Source organism: Ursus arctos, unplaced genomic scaffold (assembly GCF_023065955.2).
Source record: "Ursus arctos isolate Adak ecotype North America unplaced genomic scaffold, UrsArc2.0 scaffold_14, whole genome shotgun sequence".
NCBI classification, from domain to species: domain Eukaryota; kingdom Metazoa; phylum Chordata; class Mammalia; order Carnivora; family Ursidae; genus Ursus; species Ursus arctos.
The window spans coordinates 2103115-2113435 of record NW_026622808.1 but is presented as its reverse complement, the minus strand read 5'-3'; the positions used below and the strand labels follow the sequence as shown (position 1 = coordinate 2113435).

Sequence of the window (10321 nt, the reverse complement as noted above, 5' to 3'; positions counted from 1 at the left end):
AATGACATTTTCCTTTTTGTAATCGCATTAGCCACTGCCATATTCCAGGGCTACGCTAAGGGCTTTTATCCATAATCTCCTAATCTTCACAGCAATCCTAGAGGGGTTCCTAGCTTCTTCAGAGGGGCTCCTTTAGGGTTTGAATGGCTAAGTCACTTGCCCGAGGGTGTCTACTAAGTGGCAGAGAGGGGACTGGAAATGACTTCTGCCTGATTCCAGAGACAGCAGACAAATAGAAGGTCATAATTTAATATCAGAGAATTGAGAGACAGGACTACCCAGCAAATGCGTTGTGTGAGCCTGCTGTCCCCAGGCACAAAGCAACAAAAACGAATAAATTCCGTATTTTCAGATGTGGGTGTTCAGAAAAGGCAACCACCAATCTCCATATTGTCAGGAGCAGCCTCAACCCAGAGTCTATGAAATTTCTACATTTATAATGATTCCAGGAGTTTTGTTCTCTAAAGTGCCTCAAATCTATTTAATCTAGGTCAGAGGAACATGGGAGCAGCGAAGTTGGCGAGAGCTACGAGCGGAGACTGTAAATGCAGGAGGGTTGTAACAAGAAGCCAGTAAAATCCTTGCATTCAGCCCATTGGACAGGGGCACCTGGGTGGCTCAGTCAGTTAAGCGTCTGACTCTTGATTACGGCTCAGGTCATGATCCCACGGTCCTGGGATGGAGCCCCAAATTGGGCTCCGTGCTCAGTGGGGAGTCTGCTTCTCCCTCTGCCCCTCACCCTGCCTGTGCTCTCTGTCAAATAAATACAATCTTAAAAAAAAAAAAGAATAAAGGAAGGAAGGAAGGAAGGAAGAAAAAAGAAAACTAAGGCTCATAAAAAAGCAATTGGCCAAACTAGGATTCGAGTGTAAATATGTCTAACTTAAAGTTTATCTTTTCCACTAAGAAACACGCATTTCATCTATTTTAATATATCAGAGACCAGACATCATGTATGATCAAAAAAGCAAGGGACTCATGCGCCAGTCACAAACTATCCCTATTTTTCCAAATTAAAAAAACCAAACAGGTGAGTTTCAAGTATTTTCATTTTATTACCTTAAAATTCTATTTCTAGAACTCGCTAAAAATGGAATTTGAAGAGTTGCAAACTATTTCAGTGAGCGAAGTAAGGCCGTTAGATAGAATATAGACACATGTGGGGGCGCCTGGGTGACACAGCGGTTAAGCGTCTGCCTTCGGCTCAGGGCGTGATCCCGGCATTATGGGATCGAGCCCCACATCAGGCTCCTCCACTATGAGCCTGCTTCTTCCTCTCCCTCTCCCCCTGCTTGTGTTCCCTCTCTCGCTGGCTGTCTCTATCTCTGTCGAATAAATAAATAAAATCTTAAAAAAAAAAAAGACCTTAGAATATAGACACATGTGATGCTTATAAAATGTAATATAAACTCTTGAAAATAATATAAAACATTTAAAACAGGTATAGCACCTGCAATGACGTCGTCTGGGAAAATTTCTTTTCATCCTTTTGCACAGACTGTGAGTCAGTCCTGAGGCTTCCTCTGGGTTGACTTTGATTAGTGATTTCTGGCCCAGCTCTCCCGGGCCACAGACAGGAATGAAAGCATCTTGCAACGCGTTCTGCCCCCTACTTTATCCACTTGGCTGGGCCACCACAGGGGCCCCCCATTCCAGCGGCCAATGAGCTTGTTTGGCTTTTCTATTCTCTGAACAATAGGTTTTGTTTGTTTTTAAGATGTTATTTATTTATTTGTCAGAGAGAGAGAGCACAAGCAGGGGGAGCAGCAGGCAGAGGGAGAAGCAGGGTCCCTGCTGAGCAAGGAGCCATATGGAACTCCATCCCAGGACGCTGGGAAGGCAGACGCTTCACCGACTGAGCCACCCAGGCGTCCCTGAATAATAGGTTTTGACAGCACACCCCAGGACGCAGGAAGACTCTCCCAGGAATCTGTGACAAGGTCAGTTTTAAGGAATTGATTTTCCAGATCCTTGATTTCCTTGTTACCACCACCCTGCCTGAGAAAAGCGCTGTGGGTAGTGTGCTCTTTTTAATTGTTTTGCCCTTTCTCTGTTCAGTCTTTGTCACCAGAAAAGCCACCTTCTTCTTAGGGTGCATTGCCCCAGGGTGTAAAAACTTCAGAAGTGCCAAGTAAAGAGGCAATCTGATAATTTCAAGCTCTGTCATCAGAACTCGTAATACACTGTATGGGCGCTGTGCTAATATGAATCATAGTGATAATTCAATCCCAAAGAAAAACTGGTAATGCTTAGACCTCTAAGGTCTCAGGAAATAGGCATTTTAATTTTCAGTTTATATTTGCATTTTTGTGGAGAGAAGTATGACAGTGGTAAATAAAAAAACATCCAGCATGAACGTATATATTCTAAATTTGTGGAGGGAGAAATGAAATACAAAGAGAAAAAGGAAACATGCAAAATTTCTAGCCAGCACATAGGAGTTTGTTCTTGTCTTTTTTAAAGGCACCGTAGTATCAAATCCTCGTGGTGTTTATACTTCATGGGCTATATTTAGAAAAGGATGAAACTGCTGATTTCAACATGTTACTATTTAGAACATGCCAGTTCTTGCAAGGATTTTAAATTATAACAAAAGTGTTAGGTGCCCACCAGAAAATATGCAAAGATTACATCGTTTTCCAGAAAGTCTTTTAGGGGTACTCAGAAAAGCTCAAAAGTCCTCCCTGTGTCAGAGGGAAAAGACGTTCAAGTTCACAGCCCAGCTTTTCCTGGGTTTGCCCCTTGCGCCCTCTGCTGGTGAGCTGCGTCGCTAAGAAGGCAGCGCTGGCTTCCTGTTCTCTGCATTCCCAGCTATGGTCAAAATCCGGCAGGTGGGGGGCCCTGAGCAGAGCCGGGCTGCCTGTGGTTGCCACTGTGGCCAAACCCATGTGGATTTGCGTGATCCCTTCACAGCACACAGAGTACACAATCACGGGGTCAGATAGGCAGCAGAATGCTTTCCTGTCCAAGTGCTGAACTCATATAACCTTCCCTTACTGACCTAACCAGGAGTTTCTGGCCCTGGAAATAGTAATAATGTTGGAATAATAGTAGTAGCAGTAATAATAATAAAAGTAATAATAATACCACCCAACACCACTGTCTATGGTGTTTACTACATGCCCCTCGCTGTTTGAAGCACTCTCCATAAATTCACTCACTGAAACCCATAAGGTAGGAACCTTTATTTTCCATTCTCCAGAGGAGGGTGTTGGGCACAGAGGGACGAAAAATAAATAAAATCAATTGCCCAAGTTCCACGACTGATCAGAGATGCAGCCGGGATGTAGATGCAAGCAGCCCCCCACCCCCACCCCATTTGGTATACGTGCCACTGTTCTTTACCATTCATTATGGACAAATGAGAAACACAGGCACAAAGACGAAACAAAAATCTGTCATCTCGCCACCCAGAGATCATCCCCGTTTCATGTTCCTTTCCAGTCCTGTGCGTGAGCTTGTGGGGGGTCTGTCAGTCTGTCTGTTTGATACACATGAGACCTTCTATTTCTGTACCGTGCTTAGGACGCTTCAAAATATATCCGGGTTTCCCTCGGTCACGTTTTGTCTCTACTCTTTGCCACTGACTGTTTTGAGTATCCCCTGGAGGTAAAGCAGGCAAATGTTCCTCTGTTTCTTTCTGACATTCAGCTTCTAGAATTTTCCACAGTAAGTAAGGGCAGTTCAGGGGAATGAGGTGATAGGGACCCCTCCACATGTTGCCGTGGGGTTGTGAGTTTGAGCCTCATGCTAGGCACAGAGTTTACTTAAGAAAAAAAAAAGGTAGAGCTCCAACTCACAGTCCTGACAGTCACCAGCCCAGAAAGGCAACCTGCTGTAAGCGGGACTTGGAGGAAGTCAGACTGCTATCTCCGGCAACAATCCAGGAAGCCAAACAGTGACCTCTAGCACAATCAGCCCCAAATGGCTGGGACTTGACTAAAAACTAACAGCCTCCCTGAATTTTGTCCCTGCCTCGATTTAGGACCAGCCAGAGACAAGCAAAGACGCACCCGTGACCAATCACAGAGGACGCGCCCGTTCTAGTCAGCCTGCTTTCAGCGTCCCCAGGTTGCTCTAAAGCTCTCCCGCCACCCCCTGCCCACCTCTGGGTCTCGGCCAAAACACAGGTGCTGGTGGCTGGCTCCCTTCTATCTACAGCAGGCTCAGGACAAATGGCCTTTGCTTTTCGCAGTTGGCTGGTCTTCATTCATGTCCACACTTCTTCCTTTCCTCCTCCGGTTGGTCCTCCGCACCAGCCAAACTCAGTTGGAAGCCAGAGGGCAAGGGTCACATGGATGGGGTCCACAGAGGAGTCGCATGGGAAGGTCACACCCTGGGTCAGACGCGCAGGTGGGCTTTGAGCGGGGACATAATAGATGGGGCACCCATTACAGAAGTCACATTAGGACAAGGTCAGTGGGTCACACAGGTGACATACAGAATTCACACCTGTGGTCATAGGGGACCTCCAGGGAGCCCCTGTTTACTCCATCCACCCCCACACAAGCACGGCCAGGGGCATCCCATCCCAGAGCTCTTAGATGTTGAGGTCAGAGATTTTGTACTAGAAACCTGCTCTCTGCCTGACCTTAGAGCTGTCCAGGGTCCCTCAGTGTGGCTGCCCTTAAAAACTATCCACGCGTCCATGTCCCTTGGAAGGTCTGTCTGTATCCTCAAGGAGTAGAACACTCACTGACGTTCCTAACTTTTTTTCTTTGACGAGGTGACATATTCATAATATATGCATATATATTCATATATTCAAAAATCGAAACAACATATAAAATGAATGTGAAATGTTTTGTTCCTACGTCTGCCACCTTTCACCTTATTTCCTGACTGGTTCTTAGTTGATTTTATAAAAACTCTTGGTTTCTGTACGTTAATTTTGTACCTCACTATCTTACCAACTTCTCTTTTCGTTTCTAGTAATTTTTCAGCAGACTCCTTTAGGTTTTCCGGTTACACGATTGCATCATCTGCAAACGGTGATCATTTTAGCTCCTTTGCAGTGTCCGTAACTCCAATTTTTTCTATTGTCTAAGTGTCTGGGTTTTGTCTTTGATCTATGAAGTAATTTACAAGTTTTTTTTTTTTTTAAAGATTTTATTTATTTATTTGACAGAGATAGAGACAGCCAGCGAGAGAGGGAACACAAGCAGGGGGAGTGGGAGAGGAAGAAGCAGGCTCCCAGCGGAAGAGCCTGACGTGGGGCTCGATCCCAGAACTCTGGGTTCACGCCCTGAGCCGAAGGCAGACGCTTAACGACTGAGCCACCCAGGCGCCCCGTAATTTACAAGTTTTTAAGCATCCTAATTTTAATACGCTTTTCCTTGTTGATTTCTAAATTAATGGTAATTGGGTCAGAGAAAGTGACCTGAATGACACCTGTGCTTTGGAGTTTGGTGAGGTTTCTTTTGTGGTGCAGAAGGCGGTCACGTTTATATAAAATGCTTCATGTGAACTCAACAACAGTGTTAACTAATTGTTATGCACGGAGTTCTATCTATGTCCATTTGACCAACTTTGTTAATTTATTATTTAACTCTGGGTATCTTCAGCTGATTTTTTTGTCTGCATCATCAACCAATCATATCTACCCTGTTAGTGATTATCTTACATTTTAATATATGTAACATGGTTTCAGGTTAATAAATATCCTTTCTTTCAAAAAATATAACCACTTAAAAGGCTTTACACTCAGATTATGGGAACACTGGTTTCCATGTTATTCTTGTCCAGGATTGTAGTTCTATTTTGCAAATCCACACATTTGTGGTATTTTTTTTTGTTTCTGTGTGGTCGAAGTTTGTTAGCTAACCACGTTACCATTTCCTTGACTCACTGGGTCCTTCTTGCCTCTCAGATCTGTCTGGGATCGTTTTCCTCCTCCCTGAAATCCACCTCTTAGAGAGTCCTTCAGGGAGAGATGCTGGAGGTTCCATTTGTTTGAAAATATCATATATATATATATATATATATATATATATATATATATGGTGATATTTGTTGAAAAAAAAGAAAAAAATATATATGTATATATGATTTTATTTTTTAAGTAATCTCTACACCCAATTTGGGGCTTGAATTTACAACCCTGAGATCAAGAGTTGCACGCTCTACCAAGAGAGCCATCCAGGCACCCTAAAATATCTCTATTCTTCAAAGATAGCTTCCCAAGTATATAAGTCTAGGTTGGCAATTATTTTCTTTCAGTGCTTTGGAATTAAAGAGTGAGTTCTTTATTTTAGGGAGGATGGGCAGAGGGAGAGAGAGGAGACCCAAGCAGACCCTGCGCTGAGCGCAAGCCGGACATGGGACTCGATCTCACGACCCTGAAATCATGACTCGAGCCAAACCAAGTATCCGACACTTAACCAGCTGTGTCACCCAGGCTACCCAGTGCTGTAGAATTAATAGTACGCTTTTCCGGCTTTTGTTGATGCTGCTCAGAATTCAGTTTCAGACCAACTCTTATTTTTTTGTCGATAATTGGCTTTTTTCCCCCAACCCCCTGGTTGTTTTAAAAAATCTTTTACTCTCCATATTGGGCAGTTTTCTTATGTTGTATACAAGTATGGATGTCTTTTTCCTTATCATGCTTAGGAGATAGAGTGCTTCTCGCCAGGGACGACTCATGTCTTCCATCAATTCTGAAAAGTTAGTAGCTACCATTTCTCCAAATACAACCTCTCCCCTACCATCTCTTTACTTCCCCCGGGGAACTCCAGTTAGGCTGAGATTAGACATTTTCATTCTATCCACAGTATTGCTTTATTTTCTCCCCTATTTTGTATCTCTTTGCCTCTTTATTTGCCTTCAGTGTAATTTCTTTAATTCTACCTTTGTATTAGTAATCTATTGCTACATGGGAAATGAACCCCAAACCTTAGCACCTTAACATTTATTATCTCACACAGTCTTTGAGGGTCAGAAATGCATGTGTGTCTTAGCTGGTTGGTTCTGATTCGGGGTCTCGTATGAAGTTGGAGTCAAAATGTTGACAGGGGCTGCAGTCCTCCAAGAGTCTGAGTGGGGATTCCTCATGATGCTGTTGGCTGGAGGCTTCAATTCATTGTCAAGTGAACCTCTGCAGAATTTCAGAAATGTTCTTGCAATATGGCAGCTGGCTTTCTCGGAGCAAGCGATCCAGAGAGGAGGGAAACCACAGTTCTTTTATGACTAACTGTCCAAAGGCACACACCATAACTTCTCCTTTTTCTGTTCGTGAGATGAAAGGCGTTAAGTTCAACCCATACCCAAGGGAAAGAGAATTAGGCATCACCTTTTGGAGGGAATGCCAAAATTTACAAACATATTTTGAACCACCATGATATTTTATTTAATTATTTTGTTTCAGTTCTGCCTGTCTAATCTGCTGGATAATGTACCTGTGTGTTTCTAATATCAAATATTAAATCTTTCATTTCTAGAATTTTCTTTTTAGCTATTTTTTTTTTTATTTATTTGACAGAGATAGAGACAGCCAGCGAGAGAGGGAACACAAGTAGAGGGAGTGGGAGAGGAAGAAACAGGCTCACAGCGGAGGAGCCTGATGTGGGGCTCGATCCCATAACGCCGGGATCACGCCCTGAGCCGAAGGCAGACGCCCAACTGCTGTGCCACCCAGGCACCCCCTTTTTAGCTATTTTTAAAACATACCAGAGTCATTCTTCTTGTTTCTTGTTCTGTTAATTTTGTAGTCCTTTCTTTCATTTTTAAAAGATTAAACATAACCATTGTACACTCAGTATCTGAGAATACCCAGTCTCTGGACCTGATTTTGCTAGTTCCTACACAAAAGGTCTTCTCTCTTATTTTCTTTTAAAATATGAGTGTATTTTGACTGGTACTTTAAAGCCAGAGGCCTGTTTTGAGGGTGTATTTCTTTCAGGGCTCCTGCCAGCATGCTGTGGGTCCGCTGACCTGGGAAATTATAAAATAATTTTTTGACTTGGAGGTTTTGGACTATGCAGGTAGGGTGAATTCTGATCTGGAACCCATGTTTCATATTAGATTCTATGTACCCTCTAATAACTAGATTTAATGTTAACATTTTGGGGGGTGCTTATTAAAAAAAAAACAAAGTGAGACTCTGTCTCCATCCCTTCTTCCTCCTCATTCCCCAGAGGTAACTACCATCCTAGAATTAGTGTGAGCAATTCCCGTCCATATTCTAATATGGATATATAATAACCATATATTATTAACATATACAGTACGCGTTGGAATTTTTATGCAACTTGCTTTTTTTTTTCTCCTATACATCCCTCTACTGGTGGACAGGAAGCGCTTTTTTGGTTTTGATCTTTTGTTTGTAACTATTAGCAAACAATACTGAGGTGAATATCTTGGCCTTATGGCTGTGGCTAAATCCACAGAGCTTCTGCAAGTGGTGTAACAATGCAGGTGAGAGGGAACATTCGGGGCGGAGAGACAAAAGAGATGGGTAGGGCGAGCAAGGAGACACCTGCAAAAGGCACCCAGTCCTTCTTGGGACGGAGGGGTCACTTCCTGGACGAGAGTCCCCTCCAGGGGCGCATTATATCTTCCCGTAGGTGGGGTTCCGAGGGCCCCAAATGAGTTGGGGAAGGGGAAGGAGGATGGGGGCTGGTAACCCCAGGGGCCAATGTTGAATTGCGGGGGGGGGGGGGGGGCAGGGCGGCCACCAGCGCGCGGGCGGGGGTCACTCCGCGCTGGCCGCGGCGCCTCCTATCGGAATCCAGAAGCAACCTCCGCCTCTCGCAGTCGCTTGCGGAAACCCTGTATTCGCGATGCAAGGAAAAAAGAGCGGGGTTTTCCGCCTGCTGGAGGCGTAACCACGGGCGCCCGAGGCCGAACGTCTCCCCTGACGGCTTCTGCAGCGCCTCGGCCAGCCCTCCGTAGCTCGGGGAGGAAAAAAAGGGACCGTGACCCCGACGTGACTTGAACACGCAACCTTCTGATCTGGAGTCAGACGCGCTACCATTGCGCCACGAGGTCACAGCGAGTAGACGCGTCTGCGTCGCTAAAGGCCTCGCTGTGCCGGCACGGTCCCGCGGCTCGGAACACCTAGGCGGGGAGGCACGGTCCCCCCGGAGCTCCGGCGCTCGCCCAAAGGGAGGAGCGTCGGCCGCCCGCTCCTCGGCTTCCGGGAAAGCCGCGCGCCGGGGCCGCGGATCCCGAGCGCCGCGCCGCCGCCGAGCCCGCCCCGCCGGAGCCCCGGTGCAGGGGGCGCCCGGGTGCGGCCGCGGGGCCCGGCTGCGGCGGCCCGGGGGAGGCAGGCGGCAGCTCCCGAGTTCCGGGGGGCCGCCCTCGGCCGGCCCTCCGCCCGCTCCGCGGACAGCGGCGGCGAGGGGCCGAGGACCCTGCGCGAGGGGGCGCCCCCCTCCCCCCAGCCGGCACGCGCGGGCCTCGACCCCCAGGCTGCGAAGGCGCCGCGGTTTTATTCTTTGCAAAGTGTCACAGGAAGCATTTTCTTTGATGAGGGTCCCAACAACACCGGGAAGACAGTTGGGGTACCCGAAACCCCCCAGCCGGAGGTGACCTGCGCATAGATGCTCGTGCGCGGTATTTCTTTTTGCAGAGTTTTCCTGGCTGGGAATAATCCCAAATAGAGTTTTGCTCTTTGGATTGATGGATAGCACACATATCGGAAAAGCGGCCGTGCGTTTTCACGGAGTGTAAATACGTGGGCGTCCGGCACCCAGATCGAGAAAGAGAACGTTAGCACCCCCCCTTCTGGTCACTTGAAATTCGTTTTTGAGATGGGGTTATATTGTACACAACCTTTCTCTCCGCGTCCTCGCTTGTCATAATACTGTGCATATATTTTAGTTAATAGTTTTTCCTAGCATGATTTTAAGCGGCTCATTATCCACCTCGTGGGCGTCTTAAGTCTCTGCTTTTGGACAGTACTTTTTCCTTTTTTTATTAAATAAGAAAGATACAATTATTAGATAAGCTCTAGAATTTTTTTTTAAAAGCCATTAATATAGAGCAGTATCCTGGTCTAAGAATATGAAGCATCAGTTAATTGAATAAATACAACCCCCACGAGGGCCTGATGTCCTTCAGGGAAAGAACAATCTGGAATGGGCCTCACTCTTTATAGGAGGGAAAGAGGAACTGTGTCTGGGGCTCTCAGGGAAGCCAGTGGGGAATGGTGGGGGTGGTGAAGGGCTCTCTCACCATCCTGGTCACTTGGGGACAGCTAAGATCACCAGAGCTTCTATGAATCTTGGATAGGAATCTTGGCAATTTTTGTGTTTGTGGTCAGATGTGAGAATAGCAGGCATTTGGGATTAACTGTGAGTCCTGAGGCAGCTGCCCCAAGGCT

The 10321-nt window shown here is 46.1% G+C and overlaps 1 non-coding gene across 1 annotated transcript; it reads right to left on the bottom strand.

Moving 5' to 3' along the window:
- Positions 1 to 8913: 8913 nt before the first annotated feature.
- Positions 8914 to 8985, bottom strand: TRNAW-CCA (transfer RNA tryptophan (anticodon CCA)). Its single transcript has one exon. It is a non-coding gene; the product is annotated as a tRNA-Trp (tRNA).
- Between the last annotated feature and the right edge of the window lie 1336 nt (positions 8986 to 10321).